Source organism: Acipenser ruthenus, chromosome 5 (assembly GCF_902713425.1).
Source record: "Acipenser ruthenus chromosome 5, fAciRut3.2 maternal haplotype, whole genome shotgun sequence".
NCBI classification, from domain to species: Eukaryota; Metazoa; Chordata; class Actinopteri; order Acipenseriformes; family Acipenseridae; genus Acipenser; species Acipenser ruthenus.
The window spans coordinates 42,207,623-42,218,457 of NC_081193.1; positions in this window are offsets into that span (position 1 = coordinate 42,207,623).

A 10,835-nucleotide genomic window follows, 5' to 3' on the forward strand; every position below is an offset into this window, starting at 1 on the left:
TTCTCTTTCCTTTTAAAAATGTCCTTTAATAAAAGTCTTGACACATTTGAAAGTTGTAAAAATTGAACACCCAGGACATCAAATCTAAAATGTGACCTTTGGAAAGAATAACATGGTTTAGCAAACAACTATTTTCATTTTAAAAGATATTTGATACTAAGTTAAATAAATCTATTTTTGCAAGCACTTCCTTTGTCATTTTCACCATGTCCCCACACCTTTTTCTGATAATAAAACACTAATTATTTATAATACATTATAAATTAAACCGTGGAAATATGAAGTCACCACCTCAAATGTTTTTTTTATAATATAAAGCTTTGATAGTGTGTAGGCAAAAGCTTATTTCCTGGTCAGGTAGCAACAAAGTGCACCTACCAGTTATCACTCGAGTGACAGAGCCAGAGATCTTCTATTAAATCACAGTAGCATTGTGGTTCACTCAGTTTGCTGTGTAGGCTACACTACAGATGTCACCTGCAGCACCTGGCTCCTCCAGCTCAGTATGAGACAGATATGCAGGGATCAGCACTACTAGAACACCACCAATTTTCACAATAAACAAGCCAATCCTTTTTTCGATTTATGAGTTTGAGTAGATTATTGCTAAAATTGTTCATAATAATTTTTTTTTTTTTAAATGGCTGTACAACACCGATAAGGTTATATTACAAAACTAACATTTTGGAATGCTAGTTTAATCTTAATTTGTGTAAACCCAGAGATTGTGCTTCATAGTGTATTTGGTACAATCAATATAAATTGAGTCAAAGTTGAAATAGTACAGATTAGTTTTGTTATCTTTCAATCTGCAAAGTGCAATATTAATATAAAATATACCCAAAAGGTCCGTATTCATTCCTTTTTTTCTGATGGGCCCATATTTATGGTATAACAACATGAATCTGATGTTTTTCTGAAAGCTGCCCTTTCAAGCCTTTTAAAATGAACAGCACTTCATTGATCTTGTAAAGAAAAGCCCATCTGAGAAGCAACACCAGGTTTACAGTGGGGTCCTGCCTCTCAAATTGCAAAGAGGGCTCAGGAGACTTGCTTGAGACTGCACAGTGAGAGCTTTGACTTAAAGAATAGGGTATCCTGTGAGTTAGTAGTGCGGTTCTCTAACCACCAAAGCAAGTAAAAACTGCCTTTTTAAAGCTCTGCATGTTTAGTTATTTGTTGCATCAATTCTTACATTCCAAGCAGCTACATTTATTTGTGGTGGGATTAACAATTGAATTAGTTTTTATTATTGATCTCAGAATTATTATAACATGTCAACAACACAACATTTTAGTTGGATTAGTCAACATTTGCAGCGCAACAAAAGGGATTTCTTAGTTTTTTGGGAGCAAAGTTTGTCGCATACTGCAAATGTAAATACTAACCCTAAATACTAAGTTAAATACTGTACTAACTAGTGTGTGAAACAGCTCCCTTGAAAGAGAGGACATCATCAACATGTGATGCAGCATCTTCTAATGAATATGGCAATTATGTCATAAATAGTGCTCCAGATAAGGTTTTGGGTCTGGGAGTAACTTACCCTCTAATTTTAACACTGAGAGAGTAAAATGTTTTTTCAGCAACATTACCTTGAAGTCATGAGTAATCTCGATAAATACTGTACAATCTTTATTGGTAATGGGGTAGGCATTAAAAAAGAGCCTTCCATTTTAAATGCAATGTTATGTTGAACTACTGTACAACCCAGGGTTTTCAATTAGTTTTAAGGTATGTGGCACTTACAAGGTAGTAGGGCGCACCGATCTCATCATGGCACATAGGGGAGCGATGGGGGAGAGTGTGGGACGGGGGATTAAAATGGTGCATTCTGGCACAATTTTGGATGGTTTAAGCATGTGCTAGACTAGTAGTGGTCTGCTTGTAGTGTCTGGCAAAGTACTCCATTAGTGCAATGAAGGAGTTTTATTTCAGCACTGCTCACAACAAGGCACGAACAACCAGACAAATTGACTTTTGGAGCATCAAGGCCCGTGCAATACAAGAATGGCTGAAAAGGTGTGTGGAATTGGTGACCGCACCTTTAATTGTGTACCGTTGTAATATGGGAAACAGCATGCTGCAGCTCCCATCCTCAGCGTTAGTCAAGTCCCGATCTGACAGCGTGTACTGTAACAAAGACAGCTCTTATAAAATTACATGGTATCATATATTTTTCAGTAAAAACAAGTTTAAATTATAGTATGTTAGATTTGCTATTTTCGATATTAAATTATTTCACTATTTCTCTTATTTTCATTACTGTAGCACAATCTGAGAGCTAAATTTAGTGAATGTCAGTTTATTTCAATACAGTCAAGTAAGCTGCAGTACATTTCATTTCATGATATATATAGTTTAGAAAAGTAAAACTAGTTTACAAAAGTTTACATACCCAAATGGAAATGTATAATTTCTAGAAATTTCTTGAAAACAAATAATTATAGGAAAAATATTTTGTAGCAAAAGTTTTGCTTTTGTGGATGAGGAAAAAAAGTTACAATAAATAGATGTCTACAATTATTTATTTAAGCATTTTTTTTGCAAAACTCAAAAAATGCTAATTCAAAAGTATTCATACCCTTTGATGCTACAATAGTATCGTCTACAAGGACCTAGAAATTTCAATATGATAATGCAGAACCTAATTCTAGAAAAGTCTAGAAAATGCTGGATTGTAGGTGAACATACTGAGAGAGTGTAAAAGGGTTAGACATAGGATGATTGCTGTCATTACCAATAAGTCAATATGGGAAAAAGTAAAGAGCTATCTGAAGACCTTAGGCAGAAAATTATTTATTGTGATAAGGCTGGAGAAGGATACAAGAAGATTTACAAGCATTTGAGTTTCCCAATTTCAACTATTGTTTCTATTATCAAGAAGTACAAAATGGTATTGTCACAACGCTCCCTCGGTCTGGAAAAGGTTCTTTCACCAAGAACAAGTAGAAGAATTGTGAGGAAGGTTAATAACAGTCTGAGATTGACTGCCAAATATATTCAAAGTGAATTGGTTGCAAGTGGGACTGGGGTTTCCATTTCAACTATAAGTCGAGTATTGCATGGTGAAGGTCTCAATGGTTGCAGGCCAAGGAAAAGCCACTCTTAGGAAAACGTCACAAGGAGAATCACTTAAGGTTTGCAAAACGACATTTGAATGATGGATATGAGTTCTGGTCAAAGGTTTTGTGGAATTAAGAAACAGATATCGAGCTATTTGGCCATGCTGGTAGACGTTACGTTTGGAGAAAGTCTGGTGAGGCGTACAAAGAAAAGAACACCATGCCTACTGTCAAGCATGGAGGTGGTAATATCCTTCTATGAGGCTGTTTTCCATCTAATGGCGCAGGACATTTCGTTCCAATACATGCTAAAATGGATTCCATAGCATATCAAAAGATATTGGCCAATCATCTGAAACCCTCCGCTACAAAACTTGGTTTAAAGCGCAACTGGACATTCCAACACAACATCGATCCAAAATACACATCAAAATCTACTTCAGAATGGTTAAAGAAGAATACAATCAAGGTTCTGGAATGGCCTAGTCAAAGTCCTGATCTAAATCCGATTGGGAATCTTTGGTATGAGTTGAAGAAGGCTGTGCACAAGAGAAGTCCTCGGAATTTGAATGAACTGGAACAATTTTGCGTTGAAGAATGGTCAAAAATCACTATAGAGTCATGCCAAAAGCACATTGACAAATATCCTAATTGTTAAAAGAGGTTATTATTGCTAAAGGTCACTCAACAAGCTATTAATTTAATGTTCCTTATCAGGGTATGAATATTTTTTAATTAGCATTTTTGGAGTTTTTCAAATAAATTGCTGAAATAAATAATTGTAGACATCTATTTCTTGTAACTTTTTTTTCTCATCTACAAAAGCAAAACCTTGCTACAAAAGATTTTTCCTAAAATTCCTTGTTTGAGCAATTTCTAGAAATTATAAATTTCTAGAAATTATAAATTTCCACTGGGGTATGTAAACTTTTGACTGCAACTGTATATTATCAGCAATACACTTCCTAATTAATGATATTTCTACGCGTCCTGACAGTAAACAATGTAAACAAATTATGTCTGTGATAGTTGTGGCTTAAAGAAGATGCAACAGACAAAAAAAAACTGTTTGTGGAACTCAAAACTTTATTTAGGCACTCTACGATTTGCCTGGCGAAAGATAACGTTGGTTTATTGGGAGTTTTTTGTTTAATTATTCACCTCTTTGCTGCATTACAGCCCTTCATTCAAATTATTTTATTTATTTTAAGTTTTGAGGGCATTTTGTTAATGCATGTGTGCAACACACAAACCTTAATTGTATTTTTATGTTCTGCTGTTCTCGTTCTAAATTTCTTGAATGCAGTTGTTCATTTTTTACACAACAGTACTCACACACATTTGGTCACCATCACAACTGTTGCATGAAACTGAGGTTACCGCATTCTGCAGGCGTTGATAACATGCGCCTCTCTGCACTGAAGCATTTGTTTATCAGCTGACAATTTCAGCTGATATCCCATCATGCCTTTCTTCTTAAAGGCATACAGCCTCTATACATGAACCCCCAATATCTCAGACAACTAAGCACCGGGGTATATATTTTTACGATATCACAACAAAAGGAATATGCAGGGTTTTTTTGTGCATATGTGTAGATATTATGTACTATATATGTGTGTTCTACAAGGTTCTTTATCGGCTAAGCACATTTTTTTCACGGTATCACACTGACAGCAGATTAATTATGTTACTTATATTTTAACATTAAATTCTTAAACTCTTGAACATGTACAACTTCAATATAAAGCCATACAGATAAATAATATAAGGAAATGCATTAATAAGTTATAAAACAGTTAATTTAATATTACAGGCACCTTTTTTTAGCAGTTGCCTCTGAGGATGGTTCCAGTTGGATTTGTAGCTGGACTGGAGTGTTTACGCTTCAACCTGTGTAGCTTCGAATTTTTCTTATTCTTATTGTGATTGGTTGCAAATACAGCAGGGCTAGGCAAAGATTGGATCATGTTTGTTGGGTTATTTTTTCATGTGTACATGGGTGCATACCTAAACTCAACGGTAGTTTTCAGCATTGAGCCATCAAAAAACGTCACTAAAAGGTCAACATTTCTGGGTATTTAGGAACTCTTTGTTGATTAAAGATCAGATGTTTTAAGTGGCGAAAGAATCCTAGAAATATCTGACAAAGAAGATTCTATGATGGAAGCTGTGGCTATAACTTCCATTGTTCCAACTTCCATTGTAGATAACATCATTTCTGCATATTGGCTTGTAGCTGCAGAATCTAAACAGAATATTACAAAATCATCAACACCTGTTTAATTAAACATGTTGTATTACTGTTTATTTGTACAATATTTTACCAAGGCCAATATGAATAAGGCCAGACAGTTGAAACTGGGCTATATCGCCCACGTACCTTACGGTAGTTTGCACTGTTTTATAAATTTAAAAAATGTATGTTTTGTTTGTTTGTTTGTTTGTTTGTTTTAACATGTACCGTTTTGAAGTCAATCTGCAATCTCATTATCTACTTCCAGAATCCATTCGTAATTTTTGTAGCAGTTTGATGCTAACTGTGGGTGCCACCATCTTTTTTTTGATTAGCTCACCAGCTCTTAGAGTCGGTGAGTTTTCTGAGTCAGCGTTGAGCCAACATAACACGTCAATAGCCCTCATCGTTGAAATTAGGAACGATTTTCGGAAGTGTTGCTACTCATTGTTGAGTTTAGGAACGCACAACCCTAATACAGAAGATATTGTATTCTGGGAGATGTAGTTGTTAGTGGAAGTTTTAGGGGAGGCAGACAAGCTGTGCTGCAAAATTGATATTCAATTTAAATTTATTTGGGACCTAAAGTAAGTTTAGAATGCCATGTAATGAATAAAGATTTAAAGCATCACTTCCTAATATCAAGTTCACATTTGCTTCATATATATATACATACTGTATATATATATATATATATATATATATATATATATATATATATAAAAACAAAACCATATATATTTATATTTATTCTACTGTTGGAAGATGAAAAAGAAAAAGAAAATAGACAATGCAACATTTTCAATTTTTCTCTTTATGATAGATGAATAAGTATTGTGTTCAGTTTCCCATATTTTGTGATATCAAAAACAGGACATTACTTTCAAGGAATGTTTGGAAGTTGAATACAGTAATTACAACTAGGTCAAGGCATTGCCTTTGGACTAATGTCCGAGTCAGAGAGTTTGTGTCCCAGAGGCAAAGCCAGAGAATTATTGCTTGTTTCCAGCATTCTGTCAGGCTCAAATGATTAATGCCCAGCTTCATATTACTGCCTTTCTCATGTCATAAGAACAGACCACTTCCAGTAGGCAGTCTACTATAGATGATGCAAATGAAACGTACGACATTTACAAAATGTAACCTCGATTAGTGACCTCGGTAGATTGACTAAGCTATTGATTGACTAAGCAGACAGTTCTTTCTCTAGGAAAGATTATACTTGCCAGATATGTTTATTGAAGTGATCCGACTGCAGTCTATTCATCATCCAACTCCAAACACAAGTCTCATTGTGCATCATTTTTTTTTGTATATACAAATATGTTACTGTAGTGTCCTGTTAAGCTAACATTCATTTCTGAATCTCCCGAAAACACTGGTAGAATGTATACAGGATCACAGATGTCTGGATTTGTTTCAGTGTTATTTAGGTCCATGTGGTTAGCTCAACCATGGGGTTATATCTCTTTGGGACTGACAGGAAAACGTTCAACAGCAGGGAGAAAGATTGTTTGTGCTTGTGTTTTGGTGTGTGCAAATTTACTGTGCATGAAAGGAGAGGGACAACTGCACAATGCAGCCAGCGTTTCCCTTCTCACTGTCTCCAAGTGTATCTTAATCTGGACCAGAACATCCCCTGCCATTCAGTCCAGGACCATTCTATAATCCAGGACTATAAATTCTGTTGTATTGTTCCGAATTGTGTGGCAGTTTTGCAATGCTGACTATCTGTGAACCCAAAACTAATTCTACGAGTGAAATTAGACGGTTTTGAATACAGGCCTCAGAGAAGTGTTTTTTGTAGTTTCTTTGTAATTTATTGATTTAAGTTTGCCTGCTTTGGCCCATTGTAATTGTATTGGGATTTACAGTTTGTAACCATATTTAATAACCTTTTGTTAAAATGTATTCTTTTCTTCATTTCTTGTAAGACAGCACACCAGTGAATGAATTTCAGCCTGAATACTTCCCTCAAGCTCCATGTTAATGCTGAGTTCTCCTTTGAAGTTGGATCGTAATTCACACATGCCAATCATTGTAGCTGTAATAAGGACAATAAATCAATAAGCACATAGTATATGTAATAATATTAATAATATTACCAAGCCCTCTGTGTTAATTATTTATGTCTTCACTAGTTTTCACTAATTTGGCATATCACCTTCTATCAATATCACAAGATGTGTGTCTTCAGAATACTATCAGTCTTTTGTGCTCATTCTGAATTGATTGCTGGACAAATTAACTTTTACAGCATCTTTGCACCAACTGCAGTACCATCTGCAAAAATGTCTACGCCATTTGGGTTTCAGTTAAACATTACTATAAAGACAAAAATTCAAAGCTTGCCACAAAACATTGCAGTACCTATATATAAAGATGGAATGTGCAAGTGTTTGCTACAGTAACCAGAATTCATCTGCTTGTAGTTTTTGGTCAAATTTGTACTCGCAATTTACTGTTGATGCTTTAGTTACTAGCAACCCACATTAACAGTAAAGCCAAAGTGTAGAAAGCAAGGAAGGGTAGCTAACAGAGTCTGAAGTTATACCTTGTTCTCTTACGAGAGCATTATCAATGTATTACACAGTGTGTGAGATTAAAACTCAGGATTATTGGTGCCCGGGAAGACATCCTGTGGGAACCTCTCAAAACAGGGAAAACCTAACCCTAAAAAACCCAATTTATTTCTAATTCACTTGGGTTGTGGGGATAATTCTGAACTTTCACTAATGGGCTTTACTATTAAGAATTTTCATATGAAAGGGACCCGACACCAGATACTGTACCTCCCACTACTGTGAAAACATACATACATAAGCATAAATTTATAATACTATTAAATAGGTCATAATACACTTAATCAGCACCATCTGTGAATACAAAATGGGGCCAGGAATTCAAAACAAAGTGGCCACATGTGGTTATATCTCCTTGTACAAATAATGTATTACCTCAGGCTAAAAGGCTCTTGGAGTCCAAAGCAATGAGAAACAAAACAAAATATGAATGGCTGTAAGAATTATCCCTTTGTATAAGTACGTCAATCCTAAAAACATAAATGCAGTGGCCTTTTTTTGCTGTCACTTGCTTTCTATTTTTACAGTGAATGCAGAATTGCAGTGCACACAATTTGAAAACTTTTCAAACAAATATATAACAGACTGTGACAGAGACAAAATGGGAGGAGCCTGAGCGTCCACAGCCCAAGCGGGAGGAGCCCGAGCGTCCTACGCCTGAGTGGGAGGAGCCCGAACGTCCTACGCCTGAGTGGGAGGAGCCCGAACGTCCTACGCCTGAGTGGGAGGAGCCCGAACGTCCTACGCCTGAGTGGGGGGAGCCCGAACGTCCACAGCCCAAGAGGGGGGAGTCGGTGCGTCCACAGCCCAAAAGGGAGGAGTCGGTGCGTCCACAGCCCAAAAGGGAGGAGTCGGTGCGTCCACAGCCCAAAAGGGAGGAGTCGGTGCGTCCACAGCCCAAAGAGAGGAAAGTCGGGGCTTCCATAACCCTAGGAACCAAGCTGCCAGCAGAGGGAGAAGGCCTGCTGGTCCCACCTCCACCAGCATAGGGAAAATGCCTGCTGTCCCCATCTCCACCAGCAGAGGAAGAATGCCTGCTGGTTTTCCCTTCCGAGGCAGAGCCGCACCAGTCCCCTGCAAGAGAGGCAGAGCAGCACCAGTCCCCTGAAAAAGGGGGAGACTACACGCTGCCCCCACCTCCGTCGCCAGGAGACTACACGCTGCTCCCACCTTCACCGGCAGGAGCAGAGCAGCCGGAGCTGCCTCTGCCTCCGCCACCTTCACCGGCAGGAGCAGAGCAGCCGGAGCTGCCTCTGCCTCCTCCAACGCTTCCTCCACTAGGAGCAGAGCAGCAGGAGCTGCCTCTGCCTCCGCCACCTCCACCGCTTCCTCCACTAGGAGCAGAGCAGCAGGAGCTGCCTCTGCCTTCGCCACCACCACCGCCAGGAGCAGAGGAGCAGGAGCTGCCTCTGCCACTTCCAGGAGCAGAGGAGCAGGAGCTGCCTCTGCCTCCGCCACTGCCAGAAGCAGAACAGCAGGAGCTGTCTCTGCTTCCCGTACCTCCACCACGGGGAGTACGGTGGCCGGAGCCCCAGAAAGGGGAGCTGTCGGCCACGAAGAAAGGGGAGGAGGTCTGAAGACCACCAACCCCAGCAGCAGTTTCGCTGCCGGAGATCGTGGAGGAGGTCCGGAGACCTGCTCCCACTGCAGCAGTTTCGCTGCCGGAGATCGTGGGGGAGGTCCGGAGACCTGCTCCCACTGCAGCAGTTTCGCTGCCGGAGATCGTGGAGGAGGTCCGGAGACCTGCTCCCACTGCAGCAGTTTCGCTGCCGGAGATCGTGGAGGAGGTCCGGAGACCTGCTCCCACTGCAGCAGTTTCGCTGCCGGAGATCGTGGGGGAGGTCCGGAGACCTGCTCCCACTGTAGCACTTGTGCTGCAGAAGAGACTGTGGCCGGAGCCCCGGAAGAGGGAGCTGCCGGCTACGAAGAAGAGGGGAGGTCAGGAGACCATCACCCAAGCAGCCTTTCCGCTGCCAGGACTGCCCCGACTGAAGGAGTCAGTCTGGGAGCTGTCAGCACGTCTGCTGACAGCATGGCCAGTAGCAGCCTGGCTACTGGCAACATTGCCACCTGTGGGCCCCTGGAAGCCTCCCTTCCCAGCCCGAGACTTTGCCCTGGATTGCTGGATTTTTAAGGGGGGAGGTGGCCGTTGAGGCCATGTGTGCTTTGCACAGGGGGGGTATATGTGGCAATGTGCCCCGCCCCTGTGTGCTTATTATGTGTTGTATGTTGCGTGCGTGTGTTAATGTTGGTGTATAGTCATTGGTACATGGGATATAAACGGGTCTGTGTTTCACGTGTATTTAAAAAGTGTAGATTTGTATTTAGGTACGAGGAGGGCACAAATCACTTCACGTGCTGGTTAAATGTAATATGTGAGCACGGGGTTGCACAGAATTAATTCACGTGCTGGGATTCAAGTGAATAATTAATTAGTAATTGAATCCCAGCACAACAGTATATATAGATGCACATTTTCATTCAGTCGGGGTTGGGTGTTCGGTGAGTGGAGAACGGGAGAGAGAGAGAGAGAGAAGGAGTAAAGTGAATATAAAAGAACGTAAATAGTTAAATCTGCTCACCGTGTTTTGTTCGTCTGTCTGTGCACTGTTTAGTTCGTTTTGTTTGTCTTTTTATTTTGGCGTATAGTGCCGTGTCCTGTGTTTTGTTACAAACCTTTTATTTTCTGTTCTGTTTATTAAATGCTGAGCGCGATCACGCGCCCAGCTTCACCAAACCACATCTCTCTGTTTATTTATTTCCTGGCTCTGGTCTGACGCCACCCACTCCGGCCGTCTTTGTGACATTACTTTAATAACATAACCCTTTTAAAATGTGTTTGGCAAACTAGCAGTGAAAGTGTACTAAAGCTGCAACATGGACTGATAAAAGGAAGTCTTACACGTGTACAGCAGGCCAGCCGCCAGGGATTTGCAAACACACTAAACCTCT